Source organism: Marmota flaviventris, chromosome 5 (assembly GCF_047511675.1).
Source record: "Marmota flaviventris isolate mMarFla1 chromosome 5, mMarFla1.hap1, whole genome shotgun sequence".
Lineage (NCBI taxonomy): Eukaryota > Metazoa > Chordata > Mammalia > Rodentia > Sciuridae > Marmota > Marmota flaviventris.
In genome coordinates, this window is record NC_092502.1 from 164469986 (window position 1) to 164489658 (window position 19673).

At 36.5% G+C, this 19673-nt stretch overlaps 2 pseudogenes; one reads left to right on the forward strand and one right to left on the reverse strand.

Moving 5' to 3' along the window:
• Positions 1–1725: 1725 nt before the first annotated feature.
• On the forward strand, positions 1726–4165 carry LOC114099531 (lysine-specific demethylase 2B-like; annotated as a pseudogene).
• Positions 4166–11650: 7485 nt separating this feature from the next.
• LOC114099563 (protein kish-A pseudogene) lies at positions 11651–11913 on the reverse strand (annotated as a pseudogene).
• Positions 11914–19673: the final 7760 nt, after the last annotated feature.

The following is a 19673-nucleotide window of genomic DNA, read 5'->3' on the forward strand; positions in this document are numbered from 1 at the left end:
CTAATTAATTTAATAACTGAACTGTTTCCTTCTTGATTAGCATAACATCTATATTGCTAAGAGCCACAGCCAACTAATATGGTGCATGGCATTTTTGGTTGAAAGGTGATGCGAGCAAGCCATTGAGATGATATGATTATGTTAAGATTTGCATTCATATGGATATTGGACTCCTGCTGTTCACCTCGTGCCTGCTACAGGCCTCCTGGAGAGTTCCCATTGGTTGGGGAAGTGCGGTAGGAGGGAATTCTGGAGGAGGGAGTTCCTGTTGGGACCCGGGAGAAGCTGCGTGGGTCGGTCGGCAATCTTCCTGGGAGCGTACGGGGCATTGGCGGCAGTTTCAAAAATAAAGTTTGTTCCTGCTTGAGTGGCTCGTGATTTTGTGCCCAGCCAGACTGCAGCACTATATGGTGGCCTAGAAAACTAACATAATTCCTCTTCTATAGCATTTAACATTAATATAATATCCATAGTGTGGTCTTCAGAATTAATGTAAAAGCTTCTACATCTCCTTTCATGCTGCATGATATCCATCTAAAAATAATACAATAACTCCACTGAGGCCTTTAATACTAATATGATATCAATTAGCATCTGAAATGAATATAATACTTGTCTTCTGTCAAGTAATACTAATATGATATTTGTTGTATACTATATAAAGCTAATATGATAGCTATCCTGTGGCCTTCAATACTACTGATATCCAACTAGAGCATATAAAACTAAATAATAGCTGCTTTTTGGCCTTTAATTGATGTAATATCCCTAATGTAGCATTTGATACTAATATATTAACAGCTCTGTGACCTTTAGTGTTAATATATTAACAGCTCTGTGACCTTTAATGTTAATATAACATCCATATTTAGCATCAGAAATTACATAATAGCTATCCTGTGGCTTTTAATTCTAGCATCTGAAATGAATATAATAGCTGCTCTGTGGCCTTATTTTTAATATGAGATCGATAGAGAGGCACCTGATACTAATATAACAGTTGTCATGTTGCCTTAATACTAATATATTATCCATACTGTAGCATGTGAAACTAATAAAAATAGCTACACTGTGGTGCTAAATACTAATCAGATATCCACAGTGTAGAATCTGTTACTAATGTATTAGCTGCCCTTTAGCTTTTAACACTATTATAATAACCATGCTATACTTTCTAAAATGATATAATAGCTGCCCTGTCACTTTTCATATTACTGTAATATACAAAGCATTTCATCTAAAACTAATATCTTTCCTGTTGCCTTTAATACTAATATCCACACTATAGCATCCAAAATTAATGTAATAGCTACCCTGTGGCCTTCAATATTAATATAATATCCATTATAGCATCCAATACTAATATAATAGTTGCCCTGTGACATTTATAGTTAATATGATGTCATACTGTAACCTCCAACACTAATGTAATAGCTTTCATGTCACTTTTCATGCTAAAATATTTCCATATTATAGTATCTACAATGAACAAAATAGCTAGTGTGGCCTTTAATACTAATGTAATATCCACAGCCTGACATCGAACATTAAATAAACAGGAACCCGGCCAGCCCTCCCGCCCGGTCCTGTGAGGGCCTGCGAGGTGTGCAGGTGAGCATCTCCCTCCTCGCGGCCGCCGGAGGCCGAGCCCAGGCCAGGAGGAGCCGAGGCTGCTCCAGACGCAGCAGTTCAGCTACGTCAGCACCATGAGCCTAGGCCCACCACATGGCCATGTCCGTGAGTGCGGAGGACGATGACTATGAATGGGAACCAAACAGTTCTGGAGGCCAGAAGGCTGCAATCAAGGTGGCAGGTGGCAGGGGCCAGCTCGCTCTGAAGGCTACGGTGAAGGAACCTTCCTTGTCTCTCCAACTTTTGGTTTTGGCCAGTAATACTTGGTGTTTCTTGGCTTATAGACAAGACTGCAGTCCCATGGCCACTTCTCCTTATGTCTTCACATGTGTTCCCACCGGAACCAGGGCGGTGGGTCTACCCAAGGGCAAGCTGGGCCTGACCTCCACAGTGAAACTGGCCACCAACTGGACCACAGCAGGAGCCTGCAGGCGCCAGACGCCATGCAGCAAGTGTGAGGCCTGCCTGCAAGGACAGGAAGAAGTTCGGGCGGGCTGATGAAGCAGAGCTGCATCAGGTGGCAGTGCATTGTGCCAGTGCTGCCCCACCCTGCTGTGTGCCTTGTGTGTGGCCAGGCGGTGAAGGAGGGCACAGTGGAAGAGGAAGAGGGCAAGTTTAACCTCATGCTCATGGAGTACTCCATCTGCATTGAGACCATCCATCTGCATGCCTTAAGATTAAGGAGTCAGAGGGTGTGGTCAACAAGGAGCTTCCAAACTGCTGGAGTGTCCGAAGTGTAACCATGACGGCCAGACCGGGAAACAAAAGCGTGGCCCTGGCTTTAAGTATGCCTCCAACCTGCCCAGCTCTCAGCTCCAGGAGCAGAAGATGAACCGGGACTTTAAGGAAGGGCAGGAGCCTGTCAAGCGGAGGAGTGATTGTGAGGAGGCTGCCCAGGGCAGGTCAGATAAGCCCCCCAAGAAGGTGCCCCCGATGGCATCCTGTGCTGAAAATCTGACGATGTACACCTGAGGAGGAAGCAGAAATACGAGAAGCCCCAACAGCTGAGTGGACGCAAATGAGCCTTGACGCTTCAAACGCCCCAGGCTTCCTCCTCTCACCACTCGCAAGGCCCCTTCTAGGCAGCAGACTCAGCCCTTGATGGAGATCCAGTCTCACTTCCAGCAGCAGCTAAAACCTGGCAAAGAAGATAAACTTTCAGGAAAAAAGCAAAGGTCCTGGAATAACTCAGGACCGGATGGTGCTGGCCAACAAGCCCCTCAGACGCTTCAAGCAGGAACCAGAGGATGATCTGCTTGAAGCACCCCACCCCAAGACCAGGGAGAGTGGCCACTCATGCTCCAGCTTGCCCACAGCTGGGCCTAGCAATGAGGGGACTGGGGGCCGAGAGGAGAAGAAAAAGGTGAAGATGCCCAGAAACAGTGGCTTCCCAACAAGGAGCTGAGCAAGGAGCTCAACCACAAGATCTAGAAGACAGAGAGCAGCCTGGCCCAAGGAGAACCACCAGCCAATCAAGTCAGAACCCAAGAGTGAGAAGGAGGAGCCCAAGGGGCCCCTGGGCCTCTGTGAGTGCCCCCATGGCTTCATCAAGGGGCTCAATGGAGTCCAGCCTGTGCAACCCACCCAGAGTCATCTCCCAGCCTCTGCCTCCATGTCCCCACCCAAGCGCATCCAGATGGCGTGCCACATGATCTGGCCACCCCCCATCAGCCCTCCCACCTGACTCACTGCCCCTGGGTGATGGGGCAGCCCATGCCATGCACAGGGAGGTGTGGATGGCTGTCTTCATCTACTTCAGCCACCAAGACCTGTGTGCCTGCATGTGGGTCTGCAGGACCTGGAACCACTGGTGCTGTGATAAGCAGTTATAGACCTGCACTGACCTGAACTACTGCAAGTTCATCACAACCCTGATGCTGAGCGGCATCATCCGGCAACAGCCCATCTCCCTTGACCTCAGCTAGACCAATATCTCCAAGAAGCAGCTGAGCTGGCTCATCAACTTGTTGCCTGGGCTCCAAGACTTGGTGCTGTCTGGCTGCTCATGGATTGCAGTCTCAGCCCTCTGTAGCTCCAGTTGTCCACTCCTCCAGACTCTGGATGTCCAGTGGGTAGAAAGACTAAAGGATGCCCAGATGTGGGATCTTCTGTCTCTACCCATAGATAACAAGCCAGGTCAGATGGACAATCGGAGCAAACTCCGGAACATTGTAGAGCTGCGCCTGGCAGGGCTGGACATCACAGATGTCTACCTGCGGCTTATCATCTACCACATGCCCCTGCTCTCCAAGCTCCACCTTAGTTACTGTAACCATGTCACCAACCAGTCCATCAACTTGCTTACCGCTGTTAGCACCACCACCCGAGACTCTCTGAGATCAACCTGTCAGATTGCAATAAGGTCACTGATTAGTGCCTGTCCTTCTTTAAATGCTGTGGAAATCTCTGTCATATTGACCTGAAGTGCTGCAAGCAAGTCACCAAGGAAGGCTATGAGCAGTTCATAGCTGAAATGTCTGTGAGTGTCCAGTTTGGGCAAGTGGAAGAAAAATTCCTGCAAAAACTGAGTTAGTCCAAGGACAAGTATGTAAATATGGGGTAGATGGGGGTAGGCCCAGCCAGGGAGGAGAAAGACTTTACAAAACATGAGGGCTTTTATTTCTCATGAAACTTGGAACAACAGACCCCAGAATAATTCCATTTTGCAAGTCTTGCCAAGGGAGAAGCTGTTCAACCACCCATTTGGGGATGTGTGAGCCAGACTTTTCCCTCTGGTCTTTTTGTGTTGTAAGTGCACTGCTTTCTGGACCACAGCTAAGGGCCTTTACAAGAATACCTTCCCGGGGCTGGGGAGGTGGCTCAAGCGGTAGGCGCTTGCCTGGCATGCGTGAGGCCCGGGTTCTATCCTCAGCATCACAAACAAAGATGTTGTGTCCTCTAAAACTAAAAAATAAATATTAAAAAATTCTCTCTCTCTTTAAAAAAAAAAGAATACATTCCTGTGGGAGGAACATGGGCTTTGGAGGAATTTTCTTAGAAGCCTGAGCTCAGGGTTCTCCCTACCCCACCCACCATGATATTTTTGTTTTGGACATACTGTACCTTAAAATGCCAGTGTTTTTGGTGTCAACATAAAGTGGACCACACACCCCATCTGCTGCTGCCCTGGCACATTTTGTTTGGTTGGTTTTGTTACATCTTACATTATGAAGAACTATTTTTGTACAAATTATTTAAAAGCTATTTATGCACTGTTTGAATGCATACCAAGTGTTTTTATTGCTTTGAGATTGCCAACTTTCCTGATTTCCTTCAGGTAGGAGAGAACTTAACCTATACTATATCAACACAAAGAACTCATCTACAAATGTGCCCAGATCTGACAAAGTGGGCCAAGACCTTCAACTTAAAAACATGTTTAACTGGAAGTCGAGCCTACTTGATATGTCAAGAAGTTACATGAGCATGGTGTGGACAGATGTGAATCACAGTTGAAGTAAGACACTTTGCCAGGTTTTCTCCGTAGATAATTCACCTTTTTCTAGAAATTTTACAATTCAGACGTCAGCCTTTGCACTCAGGAGGGTTTTGCTCTGGCATGAGCTCTTGTACTTGACCTAGATCTAATTTATACTGTGAGTCAAGACGTAGAATACATGTGCCCACACAGCCTCTTTTCCTTTTTTCCTCTCCTTTGAAGTGTGAGTTGAGTTCTCATTTAGGTTTGTAACCTGGCTGTTGTGTAGTTGTGATGTTCTGCATTCATACGTGCCATAGTCGAATGGTGGTGTTTCCTAGACCTTCCCTGATGTGATATTACCTTTGTTGAATTTGTATAAATAGTTGTACAAAAAAATAAAAAAATAAAATAAATGGGAACCCTGTGGATTTAACTACAAATGAGATCTCAATACTATAGCATCTGAAACTAATATAATACTTGCTGTGTGACAACTTATATTAATATGATATTCATAATATGACATCTAAATCAAATAGAATAGATATTCTATCTTTTAATATTTCTGTGATATCCTACTAGAGCATTTAAAACTAAATAATAGCTTCATTTTGGTCTTTAATGAATGGACTGTCCATGCTTTTGCATCTGATACTAATGTATTAGCTATCCTGTGGCCTTTAATGTTGGTATGACATCCATGTTTTACCATCTAATATTAATATAATAGCTGTTCTGTGGCCTTTAATATTAATATGATATCTACACTATAGCTTCTAAAAATTAATAAAATATGGGACCTAATGACTTTTATACTAACATGACATTTATACTATACCATCTAAATATAACAAAGTAGCTCTCCTGTGGTCTTTAATAATGATGCAATATCCATACTATAGCATCTAAAACAGAAGAGCTATTCTATGGCTTTTAATACTAATATAATATACATTCTAAAACTAATAAAATAACTGCCTTGTATATATTATATGGTATGCTATCCATACCATAGCCGCTAAAACTAGTATTATAATAGCTGCCCTATGTCCTTTAATGTTAATATCATATGCATACTATAGCATGTAAAGTTAATATAATAGCTGCATTGTGGACTTCCACATCAATGTAATTTCAATACTATTGCATATTAAACTAATGTAGTAGCTACCCTGAGGCATTATTATTAGTGATATCCATAGTGTAGCATTTATGCTAATATAATGGCTGAACTTGTGAACTTTAATACTGATAAAATATCCATACTGTAGGATATAAAATGAATGTGATAGTTTCCCTGTGGCCTTTAATATTATTTTAATATCCATACTATACTAATATATTAGTTTTCTTGTGGTCTTTCATACTAATATATTCATAATATAATACTTAAAACTGATATAATAGCCACCCTGTGGTTTACAAAAAGTTATAATATCTATAATATAGCATCTGAAATTGATATAATAGCTACCCTGTGGCTTTTATATTAGTATGACACCAAGTATTAAAATAATAGCTGCTCTGTGTTTTTTTACAGTAATATGATATTCATACTATTGTATCTCAATTGAACATAATAGCTGCCCTGAGATCTTAATATTAATGTAATATGCATACTGTCTTATCTATCTAATCTAATAATAATAATCTATATTATTACTTGCCGTGTGACAACTTATATTAATACGATGTTCATAATATATTATATATAATCTATATTAGATTCCTGTGTTCTTTAATATTAAGATAATATCTGGGCTGGGGATGTGGCTTAAGTGGTAGCGCACTCGCCTGGCATGCATGCGGCCCGGGGTTCAATCCTCAGCACCACATACAAACAAAGATGTGTGTCAGCCAAAAACTAAAAAATAAACATTAAAAAATTCTCTCTCTCTCTCACTCTCTCTTAAAAAAAAATTAAGATAATATCTATATATATCATCTTAAACTAATATATGTCCCTGTGCCTCTAATACTAATATAATGTCCATATTCTAGTACCTGATACTAATAGCTGACTGTGCTCTTTAATACTGTGATATTCATACTATAGCCTCTAAAACTAATATAATAGGTACACAATGACCTTTAATATTGATGTAATGTCTATACTATAGAATTTAATACTAATATATTAGCTGCCTATGGCCTTTTATACTAATATATTCATACTACCACATCTCAAACTCACAATAGATTCTCTGTTTCTTTTAATATTAGTGTAATATTCATATGATACCATATCTAACTAATTAATAGATACCCTGTGGCCATAAATATTAATGTAGTATTTATAATCCAGCATCTTAAATAAATACATGTACTGTATCCTTAGTAGTAATATTATATTCTTACTATAAGATCTAAAACTAGTGTAATAAATGACTTGTGACCTTTAATCCTATTATGCATCTAAACTTAATATAATAGCTACTAGGGGTCTTTAATATTAATGTGATAAACATATTGTGTCCTTTTAGTTTTCAATATATAATATACTATCTGGGCTGGGGTGGTGGCTCAGTGGTACAGTACCTGCCTAGCATGTGCGAGGCACTGGGTTCGATTCTCAGCACTGCATATAAATAAATAAAATAAGGTTCCATTGATAACTAAAAAAATAATACTAAAATAATATCTTTATTATAGCATCTAAAGGAACAGTTGCTCTGTGGCCTTCATATCAATATAATATCCATAATATAGAACCTAAAACTAATATAATGGCTTTCTTATGGCCTTTAATATAGTTATATGATAGCCATACAATACCATCTAAAAGTAATGCAATAGTAATATGAGATACATACTATATCATGTAAAAATGATCTAATAGCTTCCCTATGGCCTTCAGTAGCAATATGATATGCATAGTGTAGCATCTAAAACTAACATAATAGTTGATCTGTTGCCTTTAATATTAATATAATATCCCTACTGTATCCTCTAAAACAAGTATGTAAAACACATGTAATATCTTCCCTGTGTTCTTTATTACTAATATAATATCAAATTAAAAGTATTTCAAACTAAAAGAACAGTCATACTATGGTATTTTATATTAATATAATATCTAAAATATATCAACTAAAACATATAATATCTGCCCTCTGACCTTCAATACTAATGTTATATAAAAGCTACAGATCCTGAAACTATTATAACAGCTGCCTCATGGCCTCTAATACCAAATGACATTCACACTATAGTATCTATAACTAATATAATATCTGCTGTGTGTCCTTTAATACTATGGAAATGTCCATGCTCTACCATTCTGAAATAATGTAATAACTTCCCTGTGCCTTTGAATACTAATATAATATCCATACTATAGGAACTAAAGCTCTATTAATTCAATATTAATATTATTCTGTGGCATTTAACATCAATGTAATATCAATACTACAGCACATTAAACAAATAGAATACCTTGCCCTGTGGCATTTAATACTAATATGATATCTGTATTATAGCATCTAAAACTTATATAATGTATGTCCTGTGGCCTTTGATGCTAATATAATAGACACACATTAGCACCTTAAACACTTAAAAGAACTGCCCTTTGGGCTGTAATATCAATGTAATATCCATACTTTGATATCTAAAACAAGTGTAATAACTGACATGTGGCCTCTCATATTTGTATTGTGTTCATAGAATAACATCAAAAACTAAAATAATGGGTGACCTCTGGCCTTTGAGTTAATGTAGTATTGATAAAATAATACCCTAAGATAATATAATAAAGTTTGGCCTTTAATACTAATATAACATATATTCTATAGCTCTGATACTAATATATTAGCATCCCTGTGGCCTTTAATATTAATTTAATATCCACAGTATAACTCTTGAAACTAATATGATAAATGTCCTATGGGCTACATTTTAGTGTAATATTTGTGCTATGACATCATAAACTAATAATAATAGCTGCACTTTGACATTTAATATAATGTAATATCCATACCATATTCTTTTAAAACTGGTATAATAGCTGCCCTGTGGTCTTTAACACTGTATGGTAGCCAAACTATAGTATCTAAAACTAGGGCTGGGGATGTGGCTCAAGCAGTATCGCGCTCGCCTGGCATGTGCAGGGCACTGGGTTCGATCCTCAGCACCACATAAAAATAAAATAAAGATGTTGTGTCCACTGAAAACATTTTAAAAAATTCTCTCTCTCTCTCTCTCTCTCTGTCTCTTAAAAAATAAATAAATAAAACTAATATAGCCTCTGTGCTGTGGCCTTTAATACTAATGTGATATCCATACTATAGTATCTGAAACTAATAGCTGCCCTATAGTGTTTACTATGAATGTGATATGTATATTATAGCCTCTAAAACCATTGTAATATATGTCCTGTGGCCTTTAATGTTAATGTACTATCCTTTTCAGGCTTGTGAAATCAAACAATAACTTCCTGGGGAATTTTAATGTTTATTTAATGTCCATACTTTAGCATCTAAAACTGATAAAAAGGAGTTCTGTGGCCTTTAATATTAATGTGATATCCATATTATAGCAATTAAACTAATATAATATCTGTATTATGGCATTAATGAATGATATTCCTAGAGTTATATCTAAAATTAATAATTGCCCTGTTGATTTTAATACTAACATGATATCCATAGTAAAGCAACTAAAATTGGATAATTGTGGACCTGGGGCTTTAATATCAATATGATATCTATACTAGAACATTTAAAACTGATGAAATAGCTGCTTTTTGGCCTTTGATATTAATATGGATCCATACTATAGTAACCAATACCAACATTATTGCTTCCGTGTGATATTTATTATTAATATATCAAATTATGAATTTAACATAATAGGTAACATATGACCTTTAATTTTAATATAATATCCTTACTATAGCATCTAAAACTAATATAATAGCTACCCTATGACCTTTAATCCTATTATATTTATATAATGAAATAGAAAACTGATATATTAATGCCCTTCATCTTTTAATATTAATGTAACATCTTTAGTGCAGTATCTAATACAGATATATAGCCGTGCTGTGGCCTTAAATGTTAATATGATGTAGATATTATAGCAACTAAAATTAATATAATAACTGTCCTGTTCCCTTTATTATTAATAATATCCATAATCCTAGAAAACTAATACCTGTCCTGTGGCCTTTAACATTAATATAATATCCATATCCATAGTGTGGTCTCCAAAACTAATGTAATAACTTCAATATTGCCTTTCATGCTAAAATGATATCCATATACAGAATCTAAAACTAATATGATAACTGCACTATGGCCTTTAACACTTATATAATAGCCACAGTAGGGCATCAAAAATTAAATAGCTGAGTGTGGTGGGGCACACTTGTAATCTCAGTAACTTGGGATGCTGAGGTAGGAAGATCATGAATTCAGAACCAGACTCAGCAATTTAGCAGAGCCCTAAGCAACTTAGCAATACCCATTTCAAACTAAAAAATACAAAAAGACTGGGGATGTGGCTCAGTGGTTAAGCACCCCTGGGTCCAATCCCTGGTACAATGAATAAATAGGTGCACTATGTCCTTTAATAATAATGAAATCTCAATACCACAGTATCTGAAAAAATATAATACCTATCCCTGTGGCAATTAATACTAATATGATATCCATAAAATAATATCTAAAGCTGAAATATGATATGCATGCTATAGAACCTAAAACTAATATATCAGCTGCCCTGTGGCCTTTAATACTAATATGATATCCATACTATAGCATCTAAATATAACAAAATACCTTCCCCAGGGTCTTTAATAATAAGGTGACATCCATACTATAGCATCTAAAACATATAGAAGAGCTGCCATGTGTCCTTTAATATTAATGTAATATCATACTTTAGCATCTGAAAGTAATATAAAATGTGCCCTGGGGTCTTTAATATTAATATAATATTCACACTATAAATTAATTTGATACCTGAACTGTGGCCTTTGATATTAATATAATATCAATATGCAAGCATCTAAAATAAACAGAATAGCTTTTCGGTAGCCTTTAATATTGACATAATATCCATTCTATATCATCTAATACTAATATAATACCTCCTCTGTGGTCTTTATTACTAATATATATATGTGTGTCCTCTATTCTGTTATATATATATATATATTGTTTTTTTGGTGTTAAGTTTTTTGAGTTCTTTATATGTCCTAGCGATTAATGCTTTATTGGAGGTGCATGTGGTAAAGATTTTCTCCCACCTGTAGGCTCTCTCCTCACATTATTAATTGCTTCCTTTGCTGAGAAGAAGCTTTTTAATTTGAATCCATCCCATTTATTGATTCTTGATTTTACTTCTTGCACTTTAGAATCCTTTTTTTTTTTGACATTTGCACAAAATGTAATACTGTAGCAACAGTACTGAGGTTAATTGTTACAGACTATTAAACTCTGTGTATCAAATTTTTATATCTTAGTTATTTATACAAAACATTGGTCCAATAACATAAAAATAGAGAACACCATCTGGAAATTTCTCTCATCAATGTTCAGAGATAAAAAGGTTAACCATTCTTTCCATTATTTTCTGCAGATAAGTCCTTGTTCACACTGAAGTCTGATGGCAATTAAATTCTGCTATTTTTCCAAGATACTGTATGAAAAGGGTGCTGAAGGCCATCACTACACAGCATACTACAATATAAGGACTCTTCATTCACCAATTCTGGCACACTTCCAAAATATTCCCAATAGTCCAGTTTTATTTCTGTCCAGAAGGCTGGGTGCCAAGGACCGGATATAAACACAGGTACATATATGCAGCAAGATTACAGCCAACAGACTCTGAAAATTGAAAAAGGCAGGCATAGTGAGGCTAGCGATGCCCCAGTCACATCACCCTTCCGGGCCCAAGGCAGAAGAGGCGTGCATGCCCCACATGCCCTTCTCGATATAGGAATCCTCTTAAGGAACTCAGATCCTAGGCTGACATGGTGAAGACTTGGGCCTATGTTTTTTTCTATTAGGTGCAGGGTCTCTGTTCTAGTGCCTAAGTCTTTGATCTACTTTGAGTTGATTTTTGTGCAGGGTGAGAGATCGAGGTTTAATTTCATTTTGCTACATATGGATTTCCAGTTTTGCCAGCACAATTTGTTGAATAGCCTATCTTTTCTCCAGTGAATGTTTTTAGCACCTTTGTCTAGTATGACATAACCATATTTATATGGGTTTGTCTCTGTGTCCTCTATTCTGTACCATTGGTCTACCATTGGCAAATTGCATACAAAAACATTGAAAAGATAGTGCACCACGATCAAGTGGGGTTCATCCCAAGGATGTAGGGTTGGTTCAACATATAGAAATCAATACATGTAATTCATCATATTAATACACTTAAAAACAAGAATCATATGATCATCAAATGGCATTATTTTAGTGCCAACACCATGCTGTTTTTATTACTATAGCTTTGTAGCATAGTTTAATGTCTGGTATTGTGATGCCTCGCTTCGCTTTTCCTGCTAAGGATTACTTTAGCTATTCTGGGTCTCTTATTTTTCCAAATAAATTTCATGATTGCTTTTTCTATTTATATGAAGAATGTCATTGGAATTTTAATAGGAATTGCACTAAATCTGTATAACACTTTTGGTGGTATGGCCATTTTGACAATATTAATTCTGCCTATTCAGGAGCATGGGAGATCTTTCCGTCTTCTGAGATTTTCTTCCATTTCTTTCTTTAGTGTTATGTAGTTATCATTGTAGAAAGTCTTTCACCTCTTTTGTTAGATTGATTCCCAGGGGTTTTTTTTTTGTTGTTGTTGTTGTTTTGATGCTATTGTGAATGGGATACTTTTTCTAATTTCTCTTTCAGTGGATTCATCACTGATATTTAGGAATGTGTTTGATTTATGGGTGTTGATTTTATATCCTGCTACTTGCTAAATTCATTTATTAGTTCTAGAAGTTTTCTGATGGAATTTTTTTGGATCTTCTAGATATAGAATCAGGTCATCAGCAAATAGTGATAGTTTGAGTTCTTCTTTATGTATTTGCATCCCTTTAATTTCTTTCTTTTGTCTAATTTCTCTGGTTAGAGTTTCAAAGATGATGTTGAATAGAAGTGGTGAAAGAGGACATCCTTGTCTTGTTCCAGTTTTTAGAAGGAAGACTTTTAATTTTTCTCCATTTAGAATGATGCTGGCCTTGGTTTTAGCATATATAGCTTTTATAATGTTGAAGTATGTTCCTACTATCCTTAGTTTTCTTTTTTTGAACATGAAAGTGTGCTGTAATTGTCAAATGCTTTTTCTGCATCTATTGAGATGATCATATGATTCTTGTTTTTAAGTCTATTAATAGGATGAATTATGTTTATTGATTTCCATATGTTGAACTAATCCTGTATCCCTGTGCTGAACCCCACTTGATCATGGTACACTATCTTTTTAATATGTTCTTGTATGAGATTTTCCAGAATTTTATTGAGAATTTTTGCATCTATGTTCATCAGGATATTGGTCTGAAGTTTTTTTTTTCCCTTGATGTGTCTTTGTCTGGTTTTGGTATCAGGGTAACATTAGCCTCATAGATGAGTTTGGAAGGGTTTCCTCCTTTTGACTTTCATGGAATACTTTGAGAAATATTGGTGTTAAATCCTCTTTGAGAGACTTGTAGAGCTCGGCTGAGAATCTATCTGGTCCTGGGCTTCTCTTGGTTGGTAGGATTTTGGATGGCATTTTCTATTTCATTACTTGAAATTGATCTATTTAAATTATGTATGACCTCCTCATTCAGTTTGTATAGGTCATATGTCTCTAGAAATTTGTCTATGTCTTTGATATTTTCTATTTTATTAGAATATAAATTTTCAAGATAGTTTCTAATTATCTTCTATATTTTAGACGCATCCATTTGATATAACATTTGATATTTCCTTCTTCATCTTGTATTTTAATAATTTGAGTCTTCTTTTTCTTTTCATTAACATGCCCAGGGGTTTATGTATTCTATTTATTTTTTCAAAAACCAACTTTTTGTTTTGTTAATTTTTCAATTGTTTCTGTTGTTTCAATTTAATTGATTTCAGCTCTGATTTTAATTATTTCCTGTCTTCTATTGCTTTTGGTGTTGATTTGTTCTTTTTCTAGGGCTCTGAGATATAGTGTTAAGTCATTTATTTGTTAACTTTTTATTCTTTTAATGAATGCATTCCATGAAATAAACTCTCCTCTTAGTACTACCATCACAGTGTCCCAGAGATTTTGGTATGTTGTATCAGTGTTCTCATTTACCTCTAAGAATTTTTTTTATTTCATCCTTGATTTCTCCTACTATCCACTCATCATTCAATTGTGTATTATTTAGTCTCCATTTGTTATAGTAGCTTCTATTTTTTATTTTATCATTGATTTCTAATTTCATTCCATTGTGGTCTGTTAGAATGCAAGGTATTATCTGTAGGGCATGTCACATCAGAGAAATAGAAACCTATGATGGAGAAAAGGAAACCTAACTTGCAGACTGAGGCTCACTTCCTGGTCTTGGGGCTGCACATGGCTAAGATGGCACCTGGCAATCAGCCAGAAGGCATTAACGTGGGTTGTGATGAAAAATTGGACCACCTCTAGGATAGGCTCAGAACCCTTCTGCCCTCATGGACAGCTCGTGTCTCCCCTTACTGCCTGTAGAATGGGTGTACACGTGAGCTCTCCTCACCCTGCTGACCTTTATCCTGATTGGCTCCTGTGCCTTATATTGGCTGTGTGTGCTTCCTCAACAAATGAGCTCCAGCCTTGACTGGTCTCCCTGATGCATCTTATTGTCCTCCAGTGTGGGAGGGCTGGGTGCCACCGGAGGAGGTCAGTCGGACCTCTCCTTTCTTGGCTCGTCCTGGCTGGGGCGTGTTCTCCCTATCTCTCCTGCAGGTCGAGAAGGAACGAGGACTAAAAACCCCGAAAATTATCTGTGGGTTTTTTTTTTTTTAATTTACTAAGAGTTGCTTTGAGGCATAAGATATGGTCTATTTTAGAGAAGGATCCATGTGCTGCTGAGAAGAAAGTATACTTGCTCATTGATGGATGAAATATTCTATATATGTCTGTTAAGTCTAAATTACTGATTGTATTATTTAGTTCTATAGTTTCCTTATTTAGTTTGGAAGATCTGTCCAGGAGTGAGAGAGATGTATTAAAGTTACCCAGTATTATTGTATTGTGGTCTGTTTGATTCTTGAAATTGAGAAAGGTTCGTTTGATGTACATAGATGCTTCATTGTTTGGGGCATAAATATTTATAACTGTTATGTCTTGCTTACATATACTTCCCTTAAGAAGTGTAAAATGTCCTTCTTTAGCTCCTCTAATTAACTATGGTTTGAAGCCTACTTTATCTGAAATGAGAATGGAAACCCCTGCTTGTTTACACAATCCATATGAGTGATAAGTTTTTCCCCATTCTTTCACCTTCAGCCTGTGAATGTCTTTGCCCATGAGGTAAGTCTCTTGAAGACAGTATATTGTTTGGTCTTGCTTTTTAATTCAATCTTCAAGTCTGTCTTTTCATTGATGAGTTTAGGCCATTAGCATTCAAGGTTATTATTGAGATACGATTCCTGGTCATTTAGATATATGTATTCCCTATTATTTTAATTTATTTCTGGTTTTTGATTTGTCTTAGTTTCTCATTTGGTTGAATGTCACTTTAGTGTAGATCCCCCCTTTGCTGGTTTTCACTGTTTTTTTCCCCTACTTTATCATCATGGAATATTTTCCTGAGAATGCTCTGTAGTGTTGGCTCCCTAGTTATGAATTCTTTTAATTTTTGTTTATCATGGAAGGTTTTAATTTCATCTTTAAATCTGAAACTTAATTTTGCTGGATATAAAATTCTTTGTTGGCATTCATTTTCTTTCAGAGCTTTAAATATATTACTGCAGAACCTCCTAGCTTTGAGGGTCTGGGCTGAGAAATCAGTTGAGATCCAAATTGGTTTCCCCACTATGTAATTTTATTTTTTTCTCATAGCCTTTAAGATTTTATCTTTATTCTCTGTGTTAGTCATTTTTATTATAATGTGTCTTGGTGTCGGTCTGCTGGAATTTTGTAATTTTGGAGTCCTGTAAGCCTCTTGTATTTGATTTTCCATTCCATTCTTTAGGTCTGGGAAATTTTCTGCTATTATACCATTGAAATGATTGTGCATTCCTTTGGTTTGTATCTCTGCTTCTTCATCTATCCTGATAACTCTTAAATGTGGTTTTTTTTTTTTTTTTCGTGTTATCCCATAATTCTTGGAAGTTCTTTCATGGTTTCTTACCATCTTCTCTGCATGATCATTCAACTCTACATTCAATATTATATACTTTGTCTTCATTGTCTGAGGTTCTGTCTTCCAAGTGGTCTAGTCTGTTGGTGATGCTTTCAATTGAATTTATAATTTGGTGTACTGATTTCTTCATTTCAAGGATTTTTGTTTGTTTTTCTTTTTCATGATCTCTAACTCTTTATTGAAGTGATCTTTCACTTCCTGTATTTTTTCTTTGATTTCACTCCTTATACTATCCTTTACTGCACATATCAATTTAACTATGTACAATCTGAACTCCTTATGACATTTCTTCTACTATGTTATCAGTGGCTTCTGTTGTTGAAGCATTCTAGTTTGGGGTGCTTTATTCCCTTGTTTTTTCATGTTGTTAATGTGTTTTCCCATCTAGAAGTATGCATCTAAAGGCAGCATAAATTCTACCCTGTAGATGTATATGTGTCCCTGAAGGTTTCCAGCACCTCACATTTAATGGTGAGACCAATATCAGCAGCGCCCAGTGAAAACAATATATAGCCTTAAAAGTAATAGCTCCCACTAAGGTGTCTGCTGCTTTCTCACATCAAACCAAAATGATGAGTTCAATAAGTATCTATAATATAAACAGAAAATTTGTTAAAATGGTTTACATTTTCAAATGGAGGATGAGAGAACAGATGTAGTGTATTATGCAATGTTTGCAAGGGAGGAAGAGAGAAGATAGAATTAAAAATTCACAGGAAGAGTGGAAGAGGAGCTGACAGAGATTGGCTATTGGCTGGAGAAATGTTGGAAAGAAAATCCAAGAAAATAGATGAGAGAGGAAGAATACGAACAAAGAGAAAAAATTAAACATATAAGAAAAGAACAAAAATGCAAAAAATTATTCATATATCATTGTTCTCCACACACTGATGCATAAAAAAATCCTTTTCCAAATATGGCAGAGATATTTGTGAATCAAAAAACAAAATAACTCTTCCTGGAAAGTTAAACTGTCTCTGTCAGTGTTCAACAGTTTCTCAGCCCTGTCTCTGCTGTCTTGTGATCACCAAATCCAGATCAGCTCTCACAAACCCAGTCACTATCCCACTGATCAGTGCTTCAGATACCTCTTGGCCATACTGCATTCCCAAGATCTCAATGCTGCTTCTACCTGCAGAGAGACCACTAGGGATACACTCATGCAAAGGAGCAATGCTGAGATGCAGCAGCAAGACATGGGCCACCAGAACTCTCAGCCGGAAGATCCTAGGCTTCTCCAAACCCACAGGCATCACACTGGACCTGCATGTCCCAGCTGGAGTCCCCAGAGAGAGGCTCTTATGGTGGTAAACCTGCTAGCACCTGGGCCCCAGGACCTGGCTGGTGTCCAAAAATGTGTGCAAACAAACCTGGAGTCTCCTCACAGCAGTCCTCTAGACCATGGTAGCAGAGGTAATGGCAGTGATTGTTGGCAGCAGGCAGCAGGTCAGCAGCACTGGTGGCTGCAGTGGCAGCTGCAACTGCAGCTATGGGGACAGTGTCACCAGGTGTTCCCCGGGGCTCAGCAGCAGTATCGGGGCAGCAGTGTCTTCTGTGGCAACAGCAGGTGGTTGTAGTTGCAAGGGCAGCAGTACCCAGAAAGAAGACCTCCAGGCAACCTCAGGCTGGCAGCAGTGGAATCAGAGGCAGCAGCAATGGCAGTATTGGTGCAGGTGGCCTGAGTGATCTTTTTTTAAAAATTTTATTTATTTATTTTACAGTAGAATGCATTTTGATATAATGTATACAAATGGAGCACAACTTTTCATTCCTCCGGCTGTACATAGTTCAATTTTAGTCCAGTAGTGTAATCACACATGTATAGGGGCCATGTGGCTTTTAATATTGATGAAATATACATGCAATTGCATCTAAAACCAATAAAATATCCAAACTGTTGTCTTAATACTGATATAATATTCATATCACATTATCTAAAACCAATACAATAGCTGTACTGTGGCCTTTAATAGTGATATGGTATCCATATTATAGTATCTAAACATAACATATTGCCCTGTGGCCTTTAATGCTAATGTGAAATCCATACCAGAGTATCCAAAACTGATACAATAACTGCCATGTGACCTTTAATAATAATATGATATCTCGACCTTGGCATCTAAATCTAATATAATAATTGCCCTGTGGCCTTTAACACTAATATGATATTCATACTATAGCATGCATAACTAATAGAATCATTACCCTGTGTTCTTTAATTAATCTGATATAATTACTGTAGCATCTAAAATTGAAATAATAGTGGACCTGTGACCTTTAATATTAATATAGTATTCAAACTAGATTTTCTGAAACTAATGTAATAGCTTCTTTGTGGCCTTTTATATTAATATAATCTCCATAATATTATACCTAAAACTGACAAAATAGCTACACCTGGCCTTTTATATTATTATGACATCCATATAAAGCACCTAAACTGATATAATATCTGCCCTGTGGACTTTCATAGTCATAAAATATCTGTAGTATACCATTTAAAATTAATGCAATAAATATCCTGTGCCCTTTAATACTAATATATCTATAAAGTAACTAATATATCAATAAAGTAAACTAATATAATACCTGCCTATGGCAAAGAATACTAATATGATATCCTTACTATAGTAGCTAAAACTAATATAATAGCTTTCCTGTGGCCTTTCATTTTAATATCATACTATAGTGTCTAACATTAATATAATAGCAACCCTGTGACCTTAAATATTAATATGATATTAATACTATAGCATCCCAAACTGCTATAATACTTGCAGTGTGGCCTTTAATAATATTATGATATCCATACTATAGAAACTAAAACTAATATAATAGCTGCCCTGTATGTTTAATATTAATATAATATAAGTAATGTAGCCTCTAAAACTGAAATAACAACTGCCTTGGAGCCTTGTAATACTAATTGATATCCATACTATATCTTGTAAAACTGATATAATAGCTGTTCAGTGGCCTTTATAACTAATATGATACCCATATTATAGCATCTAAAACTGATATAGTTACTGAAATATGGAATTTAATATTACTATTATAACCACACTGACCAATAACACTAATAACATGGCCTTTTATTCCAATATCCATATGATGTCATCTAAAAATAATATATAATATAATATAATATCTGCCTTTTGGCCTTTAATAGTAACATAGTATCCATATTAAAACATCTAAAATTAATGTCCTGTGGCTTTTTTAATGATATCCATACTATAGCATCTAAAACTAATAAAATAGCTACTAATATGATACCCCATAATGTCATAT